We start from the raw sequence: 26,626 nt of genomic DNA on the forward strand, positions 1-26,626 counted from the left end.
TATTTAACAACACAAAATCGTACATCAGTATTATTATCGCATTTCCGTACAAAATACGGAAAATCCGTACTACATGGACAATGTTGTCATCTTCTGCTCGGATCCAGGGTCCGTTTGCAGATTCATTAGCATCTGCGACCAGTTTGAGTCGGCCACTGGAACCAGGATGAACCGTAGGAAGAGCAAGGTCATGCTCTTTGGCAACTGGCCCGACCGATCTTCCATCGCCTTCACCATCAAACCTGACTTCTTGAAGGTGCTGGGGATCTGGTTCAGGGGGGCCTGAGACGTGTAACAAGAAATGGCTGGAGCGGATAGCCAAGGTGGGAAAGAGAGCACTCGCTCTCTATAACTGGGAAAATCTGGTCATCAGGTGTGAGGTGCTCTCGGGGCTGCTGTACTTGGCGCAAGTGTGGCCTATCCCTCCCTCCTACGCCACAGGGATCACTCGGGCCGTCTTCCAGTTCATAGACCGGATGCGACGGCCCACAATGCACGTCAGCAGACTACAGGGGTAATAGCGTGCCCAACGTTGCCCTCACCCTGCCGGCCACCTTTGTGTGTGGCTGCATCAGGCGGAGTGTAGAGCCAAGGCACGTGGGCACCAAGTGACACTACCTGCTGAGGTTCTACCTGTCCCCGGTGTTGTGAAGGATGGGCCTGGCACAGATGCCACTCAATGTGCCAGTCAGCTGGACATTGTTACACCATCTGTCATTGGTGGAAAGGTTCTTCCGGACCAACACCTTTGACCACATGTCTATTGGGCAGTGGTCAGCACGGAATGCCCTGCAGGGAAAGGACTCGATGGATCCGGTGGCGTGGTTCCCAGGGCAGACTGCCCAGCTTGTCTGGTAAAATGCCTCATCACCAGAACTCACCAACAAGCACCAAGACCTGGCTTGGCTGGCGGTGAGGGGAGCCCTCCCAGTCAGATCCTTCCTGCACCGTCGGAACCTCACTACCAGCGCACGCTGCCCTCGGGACGGCTGCTATGGAGAGGGGACGGTTGCCTGAAGAGTGTGGATTTGCAGAGTGAGTCTGGAGAGGTTTGCAAGGGTCCCTGTCACGATTTATTCCGAACAGCTCCGTCAGAGGACTCTGGGATTTACGGACTGTTCCCAGGGACACATTCCGAGACTGACATCGAGTGCTGCTGGAAGGTCATCAACTCGGTGAAAGACGCTCTTTGGTCTGCCCGAGCGTTGTTCACCACCCAGCAGAGCGAGATGTCCGACAGGGAATGTTGACGACTGGCCTGCTGCAGACTGCAGAAGTACGTGCTGAGGGACTCACTGAAGCTCGGTGCAGCCAACGCCAAGGCTCGGTGGGGGAGGTCCACAGTCTAGGGTCCTTCCGCTGCTGGACATGGGGGGCACGGTGTGGTGGAGACGCCCCTCAAAATAAGAGAAGGCAGCGACTCTGGAGAGTGGGCCACATGAGTGGCAAGGGTGGGGGGTAAAATTGTGTAATTTGTGTAAACAGTATTGAATGTATGTATAACTTCCGAGATGGAGTTTTGTAAGGATCATGTATTGCATATATTTATTTCTCTAATAAAGTCTATTTTGAAAAAAAAAATCCCCAGAAACCATAAGCTTTTCCAATATCTACAAGACTAATCAGAAGGCTGATGGAACCACGCAAGCAGCTTAAACCTTTGCCTTCTAATCTTTTCAGGGGAGCAATGGAACCACACAAGCATCTTTCCTCTTTCATACTGAATAATGCAGACTCAATGCTTCAGTAGATTTGAACAGCAAGATGCAAATCCAGGTGATAACAATGAATTGCATAGAAACAGAACATAGAAAAAGGTTCTGAAGAAGGATTCCAACCCAAAACATCACCAATTCACTTTCTCCAGAGATGCTGAGCCGCTGAGTTACTCCAGCATTTTGTGTCTATCTTTGGTGTAAACCAGCATCTGCAGTTCCTTCCTTCACAGAAAAATCAGAAGTGAGTTGACCATTCAGCTTTTGTAGCCAAATATATTAACCAAGGCCTGGCCTTTAGACAATTTAGTTTATTGGCATGTGTACCAAGGTACAGTGAAAAGCTTTTGTTGCGTGCTATCCAGTCAGCAGAAAGACAATACACGATTACAATCGAGCCATTTACAGTGTATAGATACATGATAAGGAATAACCTTTAGTGCAAGGCAATGTCAGCAAAGTCCGATCAAGGATAGTCCGAGGGTCACCAATAAGGTAGATGGTAGTTCAGGTCTGCTCTCTAGTTATTGATAGGATGATTCAGTTGCCTGATAACAGTTGGGAAGAAACTGTCCCTGAATCCGGAGGTGTGCGTTTTCACACTTCTATATCTTTTGCCTGATGGGAGAGGGGAGACGATGAAGTGGCCACAGCGCGACTTGTCCTTGATTATGCTGCTGGCTTTGCATAAATGGAGTCGTAAATGAGTGAGGCATAAATGGAGTCAATAGAAGGGAGGTTGGTTTGTGTGATTTTCGGGGCTGCATGCACAATTAGCTGCAATTTCTTGTGGTCTTAGATGAAGTTATTCCCAAACCAAGCTGTGATGCATCCTGACAAAATGCTTTCTATGGTATATAGCAGATTCCCAATTTTCCCTATATACTTGAAAATCATCTCATTCTTAAATATATTCAATTACTTGGCTGGCACATTTTAAATGTTTCAATGAGATTTAAAATTTTCTAAACTGTGGTAAATAACCACTCAATCCTCGTGTTATATCCCACAGACGGCTGTGGAGGACAAGTCAATGGATAGTTTTAAGGTGGGGATTGACTACTAAGTGTGTCAGGGGTTATGGGGTGAAGGCAGAAGAATGGAGTTGAGAGGGAAAGATAGCTCAGCCATGATTGAATGGCGGAGTAGACTTGATCGGGCGAATGGCCTAATTCTGTTTCTAGAACATGAACATGTCCGTGCTGCGATCCCGGGAATCAGAGTGGTGAAAGAAAAATGCTGGAGGAACTCAGTGCATCAGGGGCATCGGTGGAGGGAAATGTACAGATGAGGTTTCAGGTTGGAACCCTTCTTCAGTACATTTCAATGATCCATATCTTTCATTCTCTTAAATATCTATGCCTATCTAAAAGCCTCTTAAATGCCTCATTCAAAAGAAGAGAAATTGGCTACTCTGCGAACGGCAATTTTTTTCCCTTCAATATTTGTATCTGTCTGTAGTAATATTAACCAGGATGTTGTCACTCCATTGAACTTGGGGAAACACAAGGCCTGGATATCATCAGCATTTTGTTCACAGTTTCACTGTCTTCACCCCTACTGCCCAAACTTGAGTGACAGTGGAGAGAGGAGAGAATGAGTAACAGAGGGGGCTAGTTCAGATGTAGTAGAGAAAAAGAAAACAATGATATACAGAAGAGAAAATGCAAAATAGGTTTCATAGCTGGTGGAAGAGAGAAGAAAAAGAGATTCAGTATGAGATATAGTTGAACTGGGCGAGAGAGAGGGAGAGGGGAATATGTCAGAGAGAGGCACATCTCTAATCTGGACAGGTCCATGGTAAAATGTCACTGTCAATCTGCTTCTTTTGCCCTTCAACATCATTCAATTTCCCATTAACACACAACACAGCAATGTATTGGTCTATTTTTCCATTATCTTAATTTTTCTTCCCACAAATTCCAATTCAACCAGCCAATTTTCCAAAACTGTTGAAGTTGAATGAAGAAAATGTACAATTTCAGTTTTTTAAATAAATATATCTCTCCATCATTTCAGAGCATTTACGTGAAAAATATTTATATGCAAGAACATAGCTTTTCACGTATTAACAATATTGCAAGGTCAAATAAATAATTAGTTTACAATAGCTTTATTACTTTAAACACCTGCAGCAGAAATAGATTTTCTCCCCGCTCATAAATAATGAGCAGAATATTCAGCTACCATTTTTCTTTATAAAGCAAGCAAGATGGTGGATGATGCCAAATGAACAAATAATTATTTTATCCATTTCTTACCACTGTCAATATCAGCAAAATTTAGTCGGAGAATCAAGTTCCCCTTAGTTCCAAAGGGAATTTAAAACTGCCTTCTATCCCTACAAAACAGAAAAACCATGCATTTATTTCTTCAGTGTTCCACTTTTACATACACCATGATTTTTCGGCTATAGACTTGGCAATTTAATGATTCCACTAGAGAATTCATATGCACTAAAGCCACAATCAACTAACTGAATGCGAGTTGAGTTTCACTGTGGCGTCCCAAAATACTAAATCAGCAGAAGAACGAAAATAACTAGTAGTTTTACAGGTTTCCAGACACTGACATCAAACAAAATGTTCAAGATATTGAGAAATTCTGCAACTTGTACGGGTGTCATCCGTAACCCATTCTAACTCAATTATTTGAAACATTGGAAGAGACGTTGCAGAAGGAAAAATGGACGCCCATGAATCGACAAGTTGTGGCTCTGGATCAGTAGAACAATTAATAATGTGGCTTTTTGGAAGCAGAGATAGATCACAAAAGCATTTGACGAAGCTGCTGCGGTGTGAAGTTAAGACAAAACCTCTGCCACTGCAGCTGGGCACTCTAAATGCAAAGATGGTCCGATTCAAAGCAGAAACACCCTGGCAGGTATAATGCATTCTAATACGCAGGACTAGATAGGATGGCCTAGGGTGGGAGGGAAATGATGGGAAAGAATAAAGAAAACCAAAAATTAATATTCCTGCATCTCGCCTCTTATGTAACTCAATAACTCAACGAAACGCCAGTAAAGGGAGGTGCCCACTTGATAACCCCAATGATATACTTGCATCTACACGATCAGTTTAAAAAAAAAAATGTGCTTGTTAACATGTAGGTAGCTGATGATTGCATTTGGAGTTAATCCTTTGCATAAGTTTGTATAATTAGTTTAGATGATACTTTGGCATTGGGCTTGGTTTTCTTGGCTGAACACTTACCCGGGTATTATAGCACGTACTTTGTGTTTTAATTGTAATTTATACCCTTGCAGGCAAATGATATGATCAGGTTTATCTTACTGTTGCATCTAAGACAAAACATTAAATCCAACCATTAAATCCAACAAAGCGTATTTAAGTGTTGTGACAGTTATAACACAACGAGCAAGACAGAATATTCATACAAACATCAATGAGCTAATACCAGTTATTCCTTTTTATTTATTTACTTAAAAGGAGTGGTTAATTGCTGGCAAATCCAGAATTTTCTCCCTACCCCAACTGTCCTTGAGGAAGTGGCAGGCCACTTTGATGTGCTGCTGTTCTTCTGTTCACATTATTTTATAATGCTGCTGAATATATGGAGTTCCAGGAATTAGGCCCAGCAGAGACGGATCAGCATATTTTCAAATTGGGATTGTGAGATTTTGAAAATAATCTGAAAGTGGCGTCTAATCCGCCTTTGGAAGACATGGTAGCCTTGTGGAGTAACTGCACTGCAATTTGTGAATTAAGCATAATGCAGGCATATGCACTGGTGAAGATTATAACTAAGGAGATGAACAATAAACAATCAAACAAGATGGTCAACATAGAATATAGAATAATAAAGCATAGGAAGAAGCGCTTCAGCTTCGATGTCTGTACAAACATAACGCCAAATTTTACCAATCCCTTCTATCTGCATATGATCCATTTCCCTCCATTCCCTATATACTCAAATGCCTATCTAAAAGCATCTCAAATGACACTATTGTATTTGCTTCCACCACCACACGTGCCGCCGTGTTCCAGGCACCTATCACTCTCTGTGTTAAGAAAACTTGTCCTGCGATTTCATTTCAATTTTTCCTTTCACATTAAAGTTATTCCCTCTGATAAATGATATTTCCACCCTGGGGAAAAAAGGGTTGACAGTCTATCTTATCTATGCCTCTTATAATTTTATAAACTTCTACCAGGTCTTGCACCAGCACCAGTGACCAAAACTCCACACAATACTCTAAATGTGACCTAACCAGAATTTCATAAAGCTGCAGTATGGCCTCCCAACTCGTACACAATGCCCCGACTGATGAAGGTAAGCATACGACATGCTTCTTCACCACATTATTTAGTTGTGTTGCTACTTGGACCTCAAGATCCCGCTGGACATCAATGATTTCAAGGGTCCTGCCATTAACTGTATACTTTCCCTTACATTTGACCTCACACTTGCTCGGATTAAAATCTATCTACCACTTCTCCGCCATGGATCTATATCGTGCTGCATCCTTCGACAGCCATCTACACGGCTGCCAACTCCACAAATGTTTGCGCCATCTGCAAACTTACTATTCAACTCGTCTACACTCATCTCCACACCCCTGGTCCTCAGACTAATCCCCTTCCGCAACTCGACCCGTGGCTTCTTGATCCATGGACCGAAGTCAGTAAGGATAGGAGATAGAACATCCTCCACCATAATTCTCACCCAGCAAGATTTTTTCCCCAGCCCTTTACTATATACCTTATCCATTCAGAACTATGCTGCCAATTTCAGCTCTAATTCCATTTACAAGTTTGCAGATGACACCACTGTGGTGAAAAATGTCAAGAGAGTACAGAAAGGAGATCTGGAGTTGTGTGACATAGTGTCAAGACACCAACCTCTCCCTCAATGTCAGCAAAATGAAAGAACTAGTCACTGGCCGAGGAAGCAAGGTGAAGTACAGGCCCCAGCCTTAATCAATGGTACTGAAGTGGAGATGGTCAAGAGCTTCAGGTTCCTCTGCATAAATATCAACTACAATCTGACCTGGCCCAAACACATTGACACTATGGCTAAGAAAGCACTCCAATGCCTCTACTGCCTCAGAAGACTCTTGGAATTCAGCATGGCTCAAGTAGAAAAGGTCTTGTCAGGATGCATCACAACTTGGTTTGGCGACTACTCTACCCACTGGAGATACAGAGAGATGCAGATACAATCCAGAGCATCATGCAAACCAGCCCCCCACCCCACCCCACCCCCAACCCTATTGACAGCATGCTGCCGCAGAATAGCAGGCAACATAACCAAAGACCATTTACTCCCAGATCAAACCCTCTTCTGTTGGGCAGAAGGTACAAAAGCTTGTAAGTACCTCTTGTAAGATTCTGGAACAGCTGCTTCCCTGCTATTATCAGACAATTAAAAGAGCAGCTCATGAACTAGGGGTGTCATCCTTATCTCCAACCTATTACATTGTGGCCCTTGCACTTTAAAAATCAGCTGTTTCTCAGAAACTGTAACAATATATTCTGCAGATAGACAAAAGTGCTGGAGAAACTCAGCGGGTACGGCAGCATCTATGGAGCGAAGGAAATAGGCATCGTTTCGGGCTGAAACCCTTCTTCAGACACATTGGGCTATGTCTGAAGAAGGGTTTCAGCCCGAAACTTTGCCAATTTCCTTCGCTTCATAGATGCTGCCGTACCCGCTGAGTTTCTCCAGCAATTTTGTCTACCTTGGATTTTCCAGCATCTGCAGTTCCTTCTTGAACACAATATATTCTACACTCCGGTTATATTTTCATTTTGCACTACCTGTTGTATGGTTTTTGATTGTACTTGTGTACGGATATTTTTTTTACCAGGATAACACGAATCCAAAGTTTTTCACTGTATCTCGGTACACATGAAAATAAACCAATACATTTTTGGTCAAGTCATTTATATACATCACATACAAGAGGTCCATGCACTGATCCTTGTAGAACAGACCTCCAGACAGAATGACAACCATCCGCAGCTACTTCTATGGGCAAGCCAATTCTAAATCCAAACCACAATGTCAATCGCCTTCTAACTACCATCTTCATTTTGTTGGAGCTGCACTCATTCAAGTAAACAGAGACTCTTCCATTACATTCCAAACTTGTATCTTGCAGCAGGCTTTGTGAACTAGGAAAGCCAAGTGTCATAACATTGTGAGCATCAGACTTGCAGTTGTTGCCATAACATTCTTGTGACTGATGTGGCTAACATTTCTTATTAGGGTTGACTGAAGAAGCTGCTGATGAAAGATCAATCTACAGAATGTCAAAAGTAAATGGTTACACTCTGACTGGAGATAGTCATTACTTGAACCCTCAACCATGTCATGCAATGGTGACAGCATTAGCACTGAATCAGAGCTTTGTGAAAAATATACCATCACAACCGTCATACAGAGTGGAAACAGGCCTTTCGGCCCCTTCTACACTAGTCCCACCTGCCTGTGTTTGCCCATATCCCTCTAAACCTACTCTATCCTTTTACCTTTCTGAAGAAGGGTCTCAACCCGCAACATCACCCATTCCTTCTCTCCAGAGATGCTACCTGTCCCACTGTCCCAGCTTTTTGTGTCTATCTAAATGTGTCTTAAGTGTTGTGATATTTAGTACCTGCCAATGTTAATTAATATTTACAAGTAAAAAAAATAATCCAGAAAGGCAATTTAAAATCACCAATTAAATGAAGACCAATTATTGTTTAGATAATTCATAATTTGAATCAATGAGGCAAAAACAGAATCACGATGCTATTAAATTTGAGGTCTAAACTAACCATCAAAAGTGAAAATAAGAGTTTAAAACTCACACATCGAGTCACATGAATGTTAATAATCTGTGCAAACTGCAACATTTAATTTATATCCAAAAACATTTTACTCTCACGGCTGTGAAGATATTAAACATGTTTTTAATTGAAATAAAAGGAAACTAGCAATGATCCAAGCAAATACTGGCTTGCCAAGTACTCACAGAACCAAAACCATTCATCCAACAGATCCATACAGTCTTTCTACAACACACCTGCCATCTTCTCCCTCTCAACACCACCCCACACCCACTCTACCCCATTTTCATTACTCCTTTATCAATATAACCATCCAACCTTTACATCTGTCAAATTACTTTGCTCAAAGCATCCACTGTTGGCAAACTCACATTCCCACCAATACTTTGGCAATTCCTCCTAAATTATTTGTGTGCACCCTTTAATTCAGAATGCATAGCTGGAACATTTATGCACATCTACATTTTGAAGATCTACAGAACTATTTTAAATCTACAGGCAGCATTTTGGAAATGATGGAGATTAACAATCTCATTGTGCTAGGGTGACTGCTAGATTTTCATTAGCATGGATTTTGAGGAAAATTGTTTTGAAGTTAGGATTAGCGGATGCATGCGGGGAGGCATCGGTATTTGACAACTGGAACTAAGCTGTCAGTAGCTGTCAAGATTTTTCAATAGCCATGTTTGGGTTGGAACTTTTTCTACTCCATACATCACCTGTGTGATCCCACATCCTTACAGAAGGTTATTACATCACCCGTAGCCTTGACACAAGGAAGCAGACAATTCTCCACTACAACTAACAGCTGTATGGATCTAAGTTTTCTATTTATTCTGAATGTAATGATAAGAGCAGCTTGCTTCAGACCACAAACTTTTAGACCATGAGATTATTTGATCTAAAATACCAGGCAGGAGTTTCTTTTTGTATACTGAAGGTCACCTTGTAAAAGGAAAAAATGCTCAGCTATTATCAGCCACTACTTTTACTTCCTTAACAAAGCTTATTTTATTTTAACTGCGTCACAAAACTCCAGCTAAAAGCATTATTTACTGAAAGTAATCAGCACCCAACTATTATATTAATATGTGCAAATATAGAACTAGCTTTTCAATATCCATTCAAACCAAATATCACTGAGCCATTGCATTTATACAACAGCAGTATTATTAACTGCATATGCATACTGCTGAAGACATGCTTCAGAAAGAGTTAGCTATGTATTGCTCCTAAGAATAAATGCACTGGCTATTTACCACTCTAAACTGGAGTTGTGGAAGGTGTGGCCAACAATGTCACTAAGCAGCATTACAAACCTTGGCATCAATAATCACTTGCTTCCTGGTTGAACCATTCAACCCCAAAACTCATTACCACCTTTTTTTCCAATTCTTGCCAAGGATCTTAAATTGCAAGGATAAATGTGACTAAAATCCACTGACAGAATGACATAAAGGAACTCCAGTAATGTTCAGGTCAGACAATTAGGAAGATTCTCTGCTGCCTGTTGTTACAAAGATGATTGTGATTTGAGGTTAATATCTCAAACTCCCACCACACTACACTGTGTCAGGAGTTCCAAGGCAGTGATCTAACCATAACATATCAACATGTTTCAATGCATCACAGAAAGCCAGAGGTAGATATGCAGACAAATAACTGTAGACCAATCTGCTGTTCAATTTACAAATATTCAGATTATGAAACCCATATAGGTATTAAGACAAAGATAGACACAAAAAGCTGGAGTAACTCAGCAGGCCAGGCAGAATCTCTGGAGAAAAGGAATAGGTGATGTTTCGGATCGAGACCCTTCTTCAAGTCAAGAGTCAAGAGAGTTTATTGTCATGTGTCCCAGATGGGACAATTAAATTCTTGCTTGCTGCAGCACAACAGAATATTTTAGACTGAGAGTCAGGGGAAAAGGAAACGAGAAAAGGAAAGGTAAATAGAACAGATGAATGCAAGATATGCAAAGGGACTGCGTCTATACCTGGAAGTAGCAAATAATATTCCCAAAACGCAAGTACCAAGCAATAACCATCCCATTCAGTGTTCAATGGCACAGTCACTAAATCCCCCAACTTTAACTTTAACTTGAAACACTGTACGAGCTAATTCAAGAGTTCTCCCGAGTTTCCCCTGATTCGAACTCGGAGAATTACGGTAATAGCCGCTCGTAGGTACTCTGGGCTCTTGTGGACATTTTTCAACATGTTGAAAAATCTTCACGAGTCTTCCCGAGCTTACTGCGTTCCCCGAGTACCTGCCGTTAGCGTTACGAGCCGCTAAGAGACATCCCGAGCTCCGACGTACCCGCTACGCATATTCTATGTGCTTCCGCGAGTCTGATTTTTTTTTTTAACTCGGGAGAGCTCTTGAATTAGCTCGTACAGTGGGACAGCCCCACCCGGAGCACCCGGAGAAAGCCCACGCAGTTCAAGGGGAGAACGTACAAACTCCGTAAAGACAGCGCCCGTGGTCAGGATCAAACCTGGGTCTCTGGCACTAAGGCAGCAACTCTATTGCTGTGCCATCGTGCCACCCTACCTGACCATGTGGCTGAAGATGCATCACACTTGACTGTTATAGAAGATCATTGAAAAGCTGCAGTGTAATACCAAACATTCCAACGTTATGTAATCAAAATAATGTGAAATGATGTCCAATTCTGAACTTGAACTTAATAGAGACTGCCTCAGACAGACATCAATTAGTATGAAAGTCATTGGTTTGCAAATTCTAGCAGAGACAAAGATGTACAAAGTGTAACTACATCAAAGCTAAAGATAAGTGACAGGAAGTCTGAATGTGGCGATTGTTGTACCGTTATTTAAAAAGGGCAGCACGGACAAACCAGGGACCTTCAGCCCAGTGAGCCTGATGTCGGTGATGGAAAAGTTGTTGTTGGTCGGGATTCTTAGGGATAGGATCTATTAGCATTAGGTTAGGCACGCGCTGATTAGGGATAGTTAGCATGACTTTTTGTAAGGAAAATCATGTCTCATGAATCTGGAAACGTTTTTATTTTTTATATGAGGTTTTGCGGGCAAGAAATTGATGAGGGCAGGGCGATGGACATTATTTATCTGGAGATGCTCCCTGTCCCACTGAGTCACTCCAGCATTTTGTGTCTATCTTCTTTTATTTATATGGATGTCAGCAAGGCTCTGACTGGTACCTTGTCTGGAAGGTTAGATCGCATGGATATTCAACGGACCTAGCCAAATGGATTCAAAATTAGCTTCAAGGAAGAAGTCAAAAGGTAGTCATGAAGGATTGTTTTTCTGATAGGGGGCCTATGAACATGGAGTGCTGCAGGAATCAGTGCTAAATCCACTGCTGTTTGTTATCTACATTAACACATTGGATGACAATGTAACCAACATAGTCAGTAAATTTACGGATGACATCAAATTGAATGGTAAAGTAGACAGTAAGGAAGGTTACTTACGCTTCCAAAAAGATTTAGATCAGGTGAGAAAGTGGGCCCATTAATGGCAAATGGAATTTAACGCTGACAACTGTGAAATGTTGCACTTTGGTATGTAAAACTAGGACAGGACTTGCACAGTAAATGATGTAGTCCTGGAGAGTGTTGCAGAACAGAGAGATCTGGGAGCACAGGTGCAGATCTGGGAGCCCTAAGTGTCGAGTCACGTGAAAAGTGTGGTAAAGATGGGGGTTTGACATGTTAACTTTAATTGGTAAGGGCATGGAGTACAAAATTGACACATCATAAAGCAGCTGTGCAAGTTGTTGGTGAGACCATTCTTGAAGTACTGTGTCCAGTTCTGGTCGCCTAACTATAGGAAGGATGTCATTAAGAGAACAGCAAAGATAGACACAAAATGCTGGAGTAACTCAGCAGGTCAGGCAGCAAGCATCTCTGGAGAGATGGAATGGATGATGTTTCGGGTCGAGACCATTCTCCAAAAGAAGGGTCTCGACCCGAAACATCACCTGTTCAATAAGGTATTGAACCCTTGGCCACTGTGGCATCCCCTATATTACAGGATAGGGTGGAGCATATTTAAGGCTACTACATCCAAATGCATACATGCACACACGAGACAAGGCAGCAGATGATGAGGGTACTACCGATCTGTGCTGGTGTTTTTGTGAACCAGTGACCTCCAACCACTTCATCTCGCCTACCCTTAAATATTTCTTAACTGTTTAAAGTACAATGTACCACCTGCTTCCACATTATCACTGGACATAAAAATTCCTCATTAATACTTTATTTTTCACCATGCTGTCTTGTCGTGTAAACCATGCTCAGTGGAAATAATTCTCATTATTAAATATCATTGTTTTCCTTCATTTTCTCTTTTTCTAGAGATATGAGCCACAGCCTGCTCAATTCTGATAAATCGTACGGCACCTCCTTAGTATCTTCTCTGCAGCAGGAAGGCAATTTGGATCAGAGAATGACACAGCACAGCAGGAAGCCATCCATGCCTGTCTGCTCCTTGAAAGAGGTATCCAATTAATCCCACTCCCTGCTCTTTCAGTGAAGCCCTGAAAATGTATTTTTCCCCATCAGAGTGCGTCTTTCACAAAAACAAAACATGAAAACACATGGACATATTATTCGCATTCCGTTTATGGTAACAAAGAGCGTTCAGTCTATTTTGTGGGCACATATTCAATGTCCAGGTTGCATTTGCTCCCCGTTTTCAGCTGCTGCTGTTGACACCATCAGACTGCAGTTCATCGAGTAACATTTTCACATTCGGCACAATTATTTATAAATGTATAAGTTTAGAAAATGCACCTAGAGAGGGAACCGGGATTTTTAAGCTTGGGGTGATTCTTGGGGGGGATGCAAAATACCCTTCAGAGGACGCACGCAAAATACCCTTCAGAGGACGCACCCTCTGTATTGGGGAACAAATCCAGCCCGCTGACTAACTGCACCACAGAAGGCCCCGGTTGCAATGGCACCGCGGGGCTCTCTCGGAGGCCGCAGTCGGCCTCAACACCAACTACCGGCGTCTCGTCCAAGGGAGACCCTCACGGCGGTGACAGCCGACCCCAGTGGACGCGGGAGGAGTTGGTGGGGAGGCAGAGAAGGGGGGGGGGGGGGGGGGGGGGTAGTTGGGGAGATAGCCATGGAGGCCTGAGCCGAAGGTAACGGTGCCGGCCCTCGCTCTCCAGGGTTGAGGGAGAGGAGAGGGCGGTGGGTCGGCTCCTAGGTCAGTCAGCCGATTGGGGGGGGATGAGACTGAGAATTGGGGGGTGGGTGGGGGAGGAGGGTAGATGGCCGTGGAGAGCTGAGCCGAGGGTAACAGTGCCGGCCGGTCGGTCGAGATTGGGGGGGTAGATGGCCTTGGGGGGGTAGATGGCCTTGGGGGCTGAGCCGAGGGTAAAAAGTGCCTCCGGGGTTGTGGGAGAGGAGGGGGCGGCCGGTGGGCCGGTCGGTCAGCCAGTCAGTCGTTCAGCCGGTGGGCCGGTGAGTCAGTCGTTCGACCGGTGGGTCGATGGGTCGGGCAGTCAGTCGTTCAGCAGGCGGCTGGTGGGTCGGGCAGTCGTGCGGCCGATGGGGCAGGTGCGGCCGGTGGGGCCGATAGGCCGGGCAGGCGAGGCTGCGGCAGCGGCAGCTCTGGGTGAAAGGTCACGGCGAGGGGGTGAACCGCTGTCGTCAGATATGCAAAGGCGGCGGCCGCACGGCGCTGCCGAGCCACTCCGCCGCCGGACTGCGGGGCTCCAGCCTCTCACACAGCCGGCGGAGCTGCAGGAGCGCCCCGCTTCCCCTCACACGCCGCCTCTCCCGGCAGTGCCGGGGCCTGGGCTCGACGCGGCGGCGGCTACGGCTGCGGCGCGGGCCTGGGATGGGGCGGCCTGACATGGCGGCGGCTGTCGTCGTCGTGGTCGTCAGAGGAGGAGACTGCCGCCGCCATGGCAGCCCGGGCGGCGGGGAGAGACCCTCAAGCGGCGTTTGCGCCTCTTACCTGCAACGTTATTTTTCAAACGGGCGATAAAAGCGGCGTCTTTCCCCCCCGTTTCTCGGCTCCTCCGGCGGGTCAGAGTTCGTGACCTCTCCCTCGCTTCGCACAGGGCGGCGCACGCGCGCTGCTCCGCGCCCGGGACGACGACGGCGGCGACGAGCGGTGAGCGCGCAAAATGGCGACGCGGCCGCTCAGTCAATGGGGCTTGGACCGGTGCCAAAAACACCCAATCTCTGGCTCTTCCTGCGGCGGAAAGGTAGTTCTCTTTTTTTTTGTTGCGCTTGTCCTTGTCGTTTAGAGTGCTTCGGAGCCGCTGGAGGACGGACGGGCGGGGGTGGTCAGCGGCTCCGAGGCGCAACGAGGGCGGGCGATGGCAATGGAAGAATGCCTGCCAACTCCCCCATTTTCTGTAGGCCCCGGAGCAGCTCGATCCCCTCCCCCATCCACACAGAGCCTCCCTCCCTCCCCGCTCGCCTCACATCCACCTCCAGATAAATTATTCATTTTACCAGCAGCATCGCTGTTCGAAAAATGCCCGTGAACAGGGACAACTGAAGTCATTGAAAATATGAAATTAACAAATACAACAATTTGAAATTAAGAAGTAAAACTGAATGTAAAATACTAGATATTTGAACATGCAAGAAAAGTATAAGACGTCTTTTGTAACAATATCATCTGGACTTTTTCCACTTTTAAATCCCTTGTTTAGATATTACCATATAACTTAGCACAAGATCAACTTTTCCCCCACATAAATCTGCCTCAAATTTATGGGTAAAATAAAATGGGTAAAACTTGAGGACATAGATGGTCTGTCCATGTCTTCCAGAGGTGCTGCCTGACTATGGGAAGACCTGCAGGTGATGGTTTACACTGAAGTAATAGGCAGTCTGAAGAAGGGTCAACATACCAGCATCTGCAGTTCCTTGTTTCCCCAATTCATGGGTAACACTGCCTTTGTGATCTCCTGTGATTCATTTACTCCGATTGTGTCAATACTCTTCTGTTTTTCATCTGAGCAAGACTTGAATTAATGCAGATCTCTACTCTTTGTATTCTAACTACTCTTCCACTCCTGAGCTCACTAACCAACATTTGTTTTGGCCTGAAGAAGGGTCCCGACCCGAAACGTCACCCATCATTTTTTCTCCAGAGATGCTGCCTGACCTGCTGAATTACTCCAGCACTTTGTGTCTATCTTTGGTATAAACCAGCATCTGCAGTTCTTTGTTTCAACATTGTCGAGTGTAACCAGATTTGTTTTCATACTATAGGCCTCTGTTTGTGGCCTGATCCTATTAACATGTCTTGCCTTTAATATTCCCTTTAAACCAGTTTTCAATAAGCTTTACTGTAGTAGTTTTGAGGCTGAATTTCTGTTCATTCTGTCCAATGTGTTAATATGCTTAATATGCTTTACAGCACAAAATGATAATGATCTCAAATTTAACCACCTCTGCTTATTTTCTATCTTCCCTATCCTTCAAAAACATCAATATAAAATAAATACATCACATTTGTAATTAAAATAATTATTTGGTAAAAAAAAATAGAATTGGGAGTCTGAAATAATAGTACAAAAAATCATAACGCAGGTTACAAAATGCAGTATAAGAAATAACATGAATAATTTGAAGTAAGAGGCATATCATGAAATTAAACATTAAGGAAAGTTGCTATGTGAATACAATTAATCAAATATAATGTAATGAATTAATAAAGTTAGAAAATCTGAAATTTAAGTTAAAATGGAAATACAGATATTCTAAAATATAACATTAAAAAATGAAAATAAATTAAAATAAGATAAATGAAATAATAAAGATAAAGCAAATATGATGGTGCTTGAAGGTAGACAAATCTCCAGGGCCTGATCAGACATTGCGGGAAACTAGAGAGGAAATTGCGGGAGCCCTGGTTGATATTTACGAATCAACCTTAAATACAGGAGAGGTGCCTGAAGACTGGAGGGTGGCAAATGTTGTGTCTCTTCAAGAAGGGCTGCAGGGAAATGCTGAGAACTATAGACCAGTGAGCTTAACATCTGCAGTTGGAATGTTTAAAAATGAACTGCAGACGCTGGAAAATCGAAGGTAAACAAAAATGCTGTAGAAACTCAGCAGGTGAGGCAGCATCTAAGCAGTGAAGAAGAAAGGAAGTGGGCTGAGGGAGAGCTGAGAAGGGGAGGAGAAAGTAGGGACTACCTGAAATTAGAGAAGCACCTAATATTTCGCTTGGACAGTTTGCACCTCAGCGGTATGAACATTGACTTCTCTAATTTCAATGTGTATTTGGAAATTTGATTCTGCAAATCTAAACCCGTTCTCGGATTAACTAGTTTTGGTGCGTATCACTCCAAATACGCGGGCTCTCAAATTCAAATTAAATTGCCCAATGAAATCTCAAATGGATTAGAGTATTCCCAGCCAATCTATACTCTAGCCACCGATTCTAGTGCCTTTACGAGTTTCCTCGTCCATCACTCCAAGGAGTGATTCAGATATCTTCACACAGGCGTGGCCTCTAACCAACCTAGGTTTTACCTCTTCAAAAGGATTTCCGTTACACCTGCTTGGCACCGGATGTCAGCGCCTAGACTCTAAGCGTTCTTCCAGAACATCGACACAGGACCTTGTGGGAGCTTCCTTTTATAGGTCCCCGAACCATATGGGGTGGTCTCTTTACAGTCAATAACAGATATCGATTAACACAGTACATGATAGACACTTCCCTAAGCCAATAATACAGTTACTAATACAATGTATTTGAAAGAAAGTTCTAGAAGGAAGCAAACAAGAATAAACATTGAAACATGACCCCCTTTCTATAACATCTGCGGGTGCAGGCCCAATTGCGTCCCTCTCGCTCAAGATATGGAGTCAATTTAGGAAAAACTTTGGTTTACAAGGCCCTTCCATCTTGACCCCACTGCTTAAAAATCACATCTTTAATCCTTCAAGTACAGACTCCGCATTCAAAACCTGGCATAGTAATGGCATCAGTAGTATCAAAAACCTATACAAGGATGGTATTTTTTCGTCTTTTGCGGAGCTTTCGTACAACTATAGCCTCCCAAACTCCCACCTTTTTCGTTTTTTCCAGATTAGGAATTTTGTGAAGAAGATATTCCCCCATTTCCCAAATCGTCCCCCTGAAACCCTGACCGATTCCATCCTAGCTCTAGATCCCAACCGGAAGAAATGCATCTCTTTTTTGTACAACTTGTTAGGGTCGGTTATATTGAAACCTTATACCTCATTAAAAGCTGCGTGGGAGGGCGAGCTGAATATGAAACTAACAGACCAGCAATGGGACTCTGCCTTGGATTTGATCCATTCATCCTCCTTATGTGCCCGTCATGGCCTAATCCAATGCAAAGTCCTTCACAAAGTCCACTACACAAACGCAAGATTATCTAGAATATACCCCGCTGTTAAAGACACCTGCAACAGATGCAATCAATCCCCTGCCAACCATAGTCATATGTTTTGGTCTTGCCCTAAGCTAGCAACCTTTTGGAGGAGTGCTTTCGACGTGCTAAGCAGAGCCTATGGCCAGACTATTCCTCCAAACCCACTGTCAGCTGTTTTTGGTATTCCCCCCAACACCAACCTCTCTGTTGCGTTGAAGCGGGTCCTGGCTTTTACAACCCTGTTAGCCCGGAGACTGATTTTGCTTAACTGGAGACTTACCTGTCCCCCGACACACGCCCGCTGGATCAAGGAGGTGCTCTACAACTTAAAGCTTGAAAAACTTAGGTTCTCTCTCAAAGGCTCTACCAAGACATTCCTAGATACATGGAACCCTTTCCTGGAACTTGTTAACTCTCTTAACTTGTTTCCGGACTCGGAAGAGGACTGAGTGTCCTCTATCACAGCTCAGTCTTATTGCAGCTGCTATCCCCTCAACCCCTCCCTCCCCACAATTTTTTTTTTTTTCTTTTTTTTTCTTTTTTATCGTAATTGTGTGGATGTGTACGTATGTGAGTGTTGTTTGTTCCCGGGTGGCGAGGGTGGGTAAGGGTAAGGGTTTTGAGGGTCGTTTACATACTGTTGTACAATTATGTCCTGATTATCACTGTCTGTTATCATTGTATGTATGCAAATTGCTGTTAAATTCAAATTTCAAATAAAAAGATTTAAACTAAACATTGAAACATGTGCCCTGAGATTCAAACAGTTTTTCCAAGGCTCAACAGTTTGACCAATCATCAACCAACAGGATGACCGTCTCGCAACATTATTTATACTATTTGCAGCGATCCAATCAAAATGATGCAATTTAGGGTTCGTTTGCAAAACTGCAATACATTTTATCAATTTAGGAGAAACGAGAATACCTGGACCCCTCACCATCCTGCATACCAGTCTGAACCTAGACTCGCTGGCGCCATCCAACGCCTGTACATTTCAGCTGACAAGGGTTAAGCAATTCTGACAAGTGCAGGGATCCTCCATTTTATGGTATCTTTAATTTGATCAGTATTAACATTCCTCCAAGGGTTTTTTAAAGGCCTACCGTAAATTTCAGCTGGGCTTAATCTAGATTTCTCTGCAGGTGTGACTCTCATTTGAAATAGGGCTATTGGGAGTAATTTAATCCATCCAAGTCCAGTCTCCGCCTTTAATTTAGTTTTAAGGGTCTGGTTTGCCCTTTCTACGTCCAGCAGCCTGTGGTTGATAAGCACAGTGTAATTGCTGCTAAATCCCCAGCTGTTCACAAAATTCTTTATTAATTTGTCCAATAAAGTGTGGACCGTTATCTAAGCTAAATCGAATGGGAATGCCGAATTTAGGAACAATTTCTCTCATTAACACCGTGACATCAGTAGCTGCTTTATTGTCAAGGGTTGGGTATACTTTGATCCACCGGCTGAATACATCGACTATGACAAGAACGTATTTATATCCTTGGCATCTTTCTAGGTCAATATAGTTCATTTGCAACGTCTCAAAAGGACCCATAGGCAATGGTGTTTTCCCTCCTTCACATCCTATTCCTTTCCCTGGATTATATTTCTGGCAGACCAGACAATTACTGGTTACCTTCTGAGCAAAAGATTGTAATTTTGGATGTCACCAAGTAGCCAATAGAGTGTCCCCTACTGCCCTTGCACCACAATGGGTTGCATAGTGCATACACTCTATAACCCATACTGCTAATGAGTCTGTCATGCAAGTTTGGCTTGCTGGAGTGATCCACAACCCAGTCATACAATCCAGTACACATCCCAGTTATCTTCTTCAGGAGCCTCTTCTTGTAATCGAACGATTTCTTGGATGGTTGGCATCAGTTTTTCCAAGGGGGACTTGTTAGTTACACTTTTAGTCTGCCTCATCATTTTAGGTACCACCAACCTTACGTTCCCATGATACTTTCTTAGCTACTAAATCGGCATTACGATTTCCAATGTCTACTGGGGTCTGTCCTTTAGTATGGGTGCTACATTTCATCACAGAGATTTGTCTGGGTAGCATTAAGGCCTTCAATAAATCTGTCACCAATTGTTTGTTTGATATTTGGGTTCCTGCAGAAGTTAGGAATCCCCTATTTTTCCATAATTGTACAAAATCATGCTCCACCCCGAATGCATATTGAGAATCAGTGTAAATATTTACTTTTAGATTTTCCCTAATAATACAAGCCTGAATTAAAGCAAATAATTCAGCTTGCTGTGCTGAATAGGGTGATTCAAAGGCAGCTGCTTCTACAATCTCCGTCTTTTGATCAACAATTGCATACCCAGACAATCTCTCACCTCACGCTCCAATGGATGCACTCCTGTCCACATATAATGTGATGTCAGACTCTTCCATGGGTACATCCCTCCTCTCTCACTGGTGTTTCTTCCTCTATAACAAATAGACAGTCATGTCCTGCTTCTGATTGCTCTTCTGGGGGTGAAATAAGAAAATAGGCTGGGTTAATCAATGACAATGTTTGAACTGTAATTCCGGATAGTTCAACAGATAGATCTCATACTTATTTTGGTGGGCCATTGTCAAATGCTGGATTTGAAGCTGCCCCAACAATGCCGATACCGAATGTGAACTGTACCCTACAATTTCCTGCTGGAGTGTCAAATTAGCAGCTAATTGCAAACTATTGTAGATTGCAGTTAAATTTCAGTGCAAAGAGGATGTTCCCTAGCTACTGGATCTAATTTAGAGGAGTAATGCAACTGGTCTAAAAGAATGAATGTTGAATGCAAGAATGCATGACTATAGAAAAGACTTTTGCTTCAGCAGGTAATTGGACTAGGATATGGGCAGGGTTTGGTACTGGTGCGTGAAGTGGTTCCACAACAGAATTGATTTCCCTTAGGTCTTGCACAAGTCTTTATTGGCCCTCCTTTCCCGGTTTTGGAACGGCAAGAATAGGGGTGTTACAAATTGACTGGCACTTCACCAATATTCCTTGTTCTAGCAAACCCTGAATTAATTTGTCAATGCTGCTGATGGCCTATAGTTTTAATGGATATTGTTGGATTGAAGGAAGTGTTACCCCCTTTCTGGAGAGCTACACGGATGGGATTGATGTTCATGCATCCTACCTGATCTGTGTGCTCCGCCCACACTTGAGGGTCCACACACTCGTATACCTCACTCCCCAGATGGTGACATAAGTGGGTAACAACTTTCCTTGGGGTCTGGTAAAATTCAACAACATATTGATTAGACAAATTTTCCTTTTGATAATTATTCGGGTTTGCTAAGGTAATTGCCTTGCTTACCATCGTTCCTAGGTCTTTAGCTTTGGCCGAGAAATTCACCTTTCGGGTGATGTGAGGAGCAACTTCTTCAGTTCTTTTCCATAACTGCTGGTATTTTAACATACTCACCAGCTCCCTCTTTTCCTTCCACTAGTGCCAATACTTCTATCTCCCAATCCTGTCCTTCGTATGATTTAAAGAAGATTTCCAGCTCTCTGTCCTTCCCACTCCTATCGTAGGCCTGTGTGATGTGAAGTGGGGGTTCTTCGTCCAGATCTAAGGACCACCATTGAGGGGTCACTATGGAGTAACATTGTCATACGGGAGCCCAGGGGGGTCACTATAATGGCTCTAATGCCACATTCTATTTTTAGTTGGAAAGCACAGATTAAATCTCTCGCCATCAGGTTGCAATCTAATCCGGTGGTTATCACAAATTTATGATTGCCTTTCCTCCATATACTACTTCGACTTGCTCAGAGATGGGATACTGGCAAACTTGTCCATGAAACCTGGACAGATTCTGAACTTCTCTTGATTCTGGCAACTTATAAATTGATTGAAGAGATGACATGGCTGCGTCTGTATCTACTAGGAAGGTGCAGATTCTACCTTCAACCTGTAGAGACAATGTAGGTTCCTCATCAGACTTGCATCCAGTCACTACTAGGTTTGCTAATCATAGGCGTGTGAATGGGTTATTCTGGGAAAAGGAGATTTGTCCCCTTGGCTCTTGATTTTCCTGCCAGTTCTCTCTGTGCTCTCTAGGATCCTGTTGATCCCTCCATTCTTTTAGATCTTGGAAATTTCTTCTGTGATCCCCTCTTTCGTTTCTTTCTATATTTGGGCACCCCCTACTCCAGTGACCTACCCCTCCCCAACTGTAACACTGGCACATTCCTGATGGCCGGTATGTCCTCGACCCTGGTCTTTGGAGGACTGGCTCTAGGGCAGATGCTTCTCTATAATATCGGTCTGGATATGCCGGGACTCTAATTTCTCCCAGTCCATGGTTTGCTGGTACTCTGGGGATTCATGGTTCAGGATCGATTGTTGGTACTTTTCTGATCACATATTCAGTTTTTTGTTTTACTGCAGACGGGCTATCCTGCTTCTTTATGTCCCTCCAGTGATATCTTACAGCCCTAGTCATTTGCCTGGCACTATTTTGTGTCCAGTCCATGTTATTGGTCTTAATGGACTCTGCTACGTTGGTGGGAAGGCAATTCAATAAGATGGCACAATATTGAGGTGAATTTACTCCATTTCTGTAATTTAAGTCACCTGATTGGTCCATATATAATTCAGAGAATCGCTCTAAAAATTCATCCGCTCCTTCTCCCCTTTTTGGTCTTCCATCTAGTATTCTGGCCATATCGATTGGTTTTTGAAGGGTGTTAGCAAGGGCTGTTAAAACAGCCTCTTCCCTTGCACCATTGTATTTACGAGAGCTTCATGCAAAGGATGCTCTAAATTCATTAGGAATCTGGTGTGCTTGCTCGGGGTAATTATTTGCTGGATCACCGCCCATAAATCTCGGGAGTCTGCGTGAGAAACGCGTATTGTAGTTTTTAAGTGATCCACAAAAGAAGCGGGTGATTTTCTATGATCGGGTATTTGACTTAAAATAGCCATAATCTCGTTAGGCTTCCATGGGGAATAGACTCTAATTGTACGGGGATTATTTACACTCACTGCATTGGTTGGATCAAAAGAAGGATTCTGCATTTCCCTTACAGGGAACTGTCTAAGGGTTGTTTGTTTAGTTTCAAATCTACCATGGCTTCTTCAATGGTTGTCTCACCCCCAGACGTATCTTCCCCTTCACCAGGGGGTTCACGGTATCTTCTAAATTATTTATTTCCTTCTCTAACTGCTCGTCCAACTTGTCTAGTGGTATGCTCTTCTTTCTCCTTAACTAATTGATTTTTTTTCCTAGTCTGGCTTCTGGTACCGTGACCTCTAGGACTGTCTGTAATTGATGGTGCGGTTGGGTTTAAGGAAGTCTGTGCCATGGAACCTAATTGTCTATTCAGTTCACAAGCTCCACAATGTGTATTGGTGTCATGGGGATTGCAAGATGAATAAGGTGGTGGACGTGAATTCCTAATTTTAACACTTTCCCAATCTTCTAAATAATCATCGTCAACCAGTGCCAACCATCGGATCCTCACGCTTAAAACTTATGGATGCCAGTTTCTCTGTGGAAATTTTTCTTTTCCCCTTATCTTTAATATTCCCATAGGCTACCTGGAGGTTCAAATGCTTCAGTATCCTCTAATTTTATCCCCCGCTTTAGATTTGCTTCCTTCCAACTTGTCATTCTTTCCACTGCTCTACTCGCTTTCTGTCTCGTAATAATTTTTCCACAATTCAATTAATTATTTTGCCTTTACACTATCGCTGCATTGCCAGACAATCTGCTCAATGTATTTCAATCCCTTTACTGTATCTATGCCCTCTTTGAGCCATAATTCGCTCCCTGATTCTCTATTTAATACTCCGGAAAGAATTCTCAATCGGTCAGCTTTTTGTGGAAATTCACTGCATATTTCTTCTAATGGACTCTCCGAGTCAGCGGTCATATCTTTATTTACGTGGTTCCCCATTCTATTGGATATGTAAGCTACTCACACCTCTTAACAATTTTCCCTTTTCTAATTTCGAAATTACCAAAGTCGTTTTAAACAATATTCAAAAATTAAGGTGCTCCAGGAAACAACCAATCACAATCACACACGTTCCCACAGCCTGTTTCCTATTCCAGACTTTAATCTAGGCACATGCAAATGAGCTCTAAACACGCAAGCAAAATTGAATACAGAAAATAAATTATTCCACTTATTATAAGTATGTCTAACCACATTCCTGTATAAACCATAAGCATTTATCTAATAGAGCATTTGTTTACTATAGTCTCAAAATTAAATCGCAGTATTTTCAATCCCTCCTCGTGGTGTGCTCGGTCAACAGAACTCCTCCCCCAACACAGCGATCAAAAGAATACGAAACCTGATCAAACCACCATGAATCGGATTCTAACAATACTACAATCCCAATTTAAACAAATACAAATATTCAATTCAAACGCACTTTTACTTCAATTATCGAACACCCAAAAATCCCTAAGCACTCAAACACAATACAAGCAGCAGTCCGCGATCTTAACACACTCTCAGTTACTCTTCGCTATCAGGTACAAATCAACAATCGATCAAAGGGTTGCTATTCACTGTTGATCAGCCGCTATTCTAAATCAATCTCAAACATGCACAAACTTCGAAGTTCTATTTACACAGAATTCGAATTCTACCATACCATACGAACTTCAATGTGAAATTCTGTATTTGGAAATTTGATTCTGCAAATCTAAACTCGTTCTCAGACCAACTAGTTTTGGTGCGTATCACTCCCAATATGCGGGCTCTCAAATTCAAATTAAATTGCCCAATGAAATCTCGAATGGACTAGAGTATTCCCAGCCAATCTATACTCCAGCCACCTTTACGAGATTCCTCGTCCGTCACTCTAGGGAGGGATTCAGATATCTTCACACAGGTGTGGCCTCTAACCAACCTGGGTTTTACCTCTTCAAAAGGACTTCCTTTACACCTGTTTGGCACCGGGTGTCAGTGCCTAGCCTCTTCGCACTTGCAGTCGATGCCGATTTTCGGAACGCACCTTTCCAATTAGCGCTCCCAGCAACGGCAGATCAAATGCTTCACCGCGTAGCACGTAAACCAGACTTGTATTTCAATACCCCACCAATTGGATACCAAATCTGGGACAGAATGTGGGTTTCGCTCTCGTTAAGCAGCTACAGTCTGCCAACTACGACCAAGTTCTGGGCCTCTCCTCGCCCTTGTTTTATGGACCCCTAACTTAAAGGAGTGCTATGCACCCCCCCTCCCGTGCTTGCTGGACTGTTCTACGATCTTGTTGGGACCCTTTCCCAAGCCCGTGAATGATCGATCTGCTCCGACTAGAAAAGTGCCAAAAACCGCACAGTGGCGCCGATTTCTGCACTCGCGATCAAGATAGCTCAACACCCTTAATCACAAACTTGTGTTTGGGGGTCCATTGAGATCCCGGTCGAGCCCCCAATGTAAATAGCTCGTTCTAAGCTTCCCCCAGTCTAGTTTCGGTCAATAAGATACTGAGTCAAGCACTTGCACATCTAAACTTTATTTTGGAAAAACACAATAACAGTTCCCCACTATTATACCTACCCACCGTGGGTTCGATCCTTGTATCTGCTTGGCCAAGACCTCCTAGCCTCGTGCAAGAAGAGACACCCCAAAAGGTCACGCGGTCCTAAGCGTTCTTCCAGAAGATCGACACAGGACCTCGTGGGAGCTACCTTTTATAGGTCCCCGAACCTTGAGGGGCCGAACCATATGGGGGTGGTCTCTTTATGGTCAATAACAGATATCGATTAACACAGTACATGATAGACATTTCCCTAACCCAATAATACAGTAACTAATACATTGTATTTGAAAGAAAGTTCTAGAAGGAAGCAAACAAGAATAAACATTGAAACATGTGCCCTGAAATTCAAGCAGTTTCTCCAAGGCTCAATAGTTTGACCAATCATCAACCAACAGGATGACTGTCTCGCAACATTATTTATACTATTTACAATGCCCTTGCAGCGATCCAATCGAAATGATGCATTTAGGGTTCGTTTGCAAAACTGCTATACATTTTATCAATTTAGGAGAGACGAGGAGATCACCTGGAGCCCTCACCATCCTGCATACGAGTCTGAACCTAGACTGGCTGGTGCCATCCAAAGCCTGTAAATTTCAGCTGACAAGGGTTAAGCAATTCTGATCCCTAAGTGCAGGGATCCTCCATTTTATGGTGTCTTTAATTTGGCCAGTATTAACAGGCCCACCGGGTCCGCGCCAACCAGCGATGCCCGCACATTAACACTATCCTATCCACACTAGGGACAATTTTTTGATATTTACCAAGCCAATTAGCCTACAAACCTGTACATCTTTGGAGTGTGGGAGGAAACCAAAGATCTCGGAGAAAACCCAAGCAGTTCCTGGCGAGAACATACAAACGCCGTACTGACAGCACCAGAAGTCGGGATCGAAACCGGGTCTCCGGCGCTGCATTCGCTGCAAGGCAGCAACTCTACTGCTGCCACACCGTGACTGCCCATAGAATAGAGTATTCTGAGGGATAGGTTATACAGGCATTTGGATGGGCAAGGCATTAGGGACAGTCAGCGTGGTTTTGTACATGGGAGGTCGTGTCTCACAAATTGATTTTTTTTTCAACCGTGACTAAAAAGGTCGATGAGGGCTGAACTGTAGATGTTGTGTACATGGATTTTAGTAAGGCGTTTGACAAGGTTCCGTATGGTAGGCTGCTCTGGAAGGTTAGATCGCATGGGACTCACATTTATTTACCCCCTCCACCCACATT

The 26,626-nt window shown here is 43.5% G+C and overlaps 1 protein-coding gene across 10 annotated transcripts in view; it reads right to left on the bottom strand.

The window, feature by feature from the left end:
- The window catches only part of nr2c1 (nuclear receptor subfamily 2 group C member 1), a 132,596-nt gene extending 118,010 nt beyond the window's left edge, over positions 1-14,586 (bottom strand). For 8 of the 10 annotated variants that reach the window (XM_033039396.1, XM_033039394.1, XM_033039391.1 and 5 more), the window contains exon 1: positions 14,473-14,585. The gene's annotated coding sequence lies outside the window, so the exon portion shown is untranslated. Of the gene's footprint in view, positions 1-14,472 lie in introns of all 10 variants that reach the window. The other 2 variants (XM_033039398.1, XM_033039390.1) reach the window with 2 other exon arrangements.
- Between the last annotated feature and the right edge of the window lie 12,040 nt (positions 14,587-26,626).

This window comes from Amblyraja radiata, chromosome 21 (assembly GCF_010909765.2).
Source record: "Amblyraja radiata isolate CabotCenter1 chromosome 21, sAmbRad1.1.pri, whole genome shotgun sequence".
Classification (NCBI taxonomy): domain Eukaryota; kingdom Metazoa; phylum Chordata; class Chondrichthyes; order Rajiformes; family Rajidae; genus Amblyraja; species Amblyraja radiata.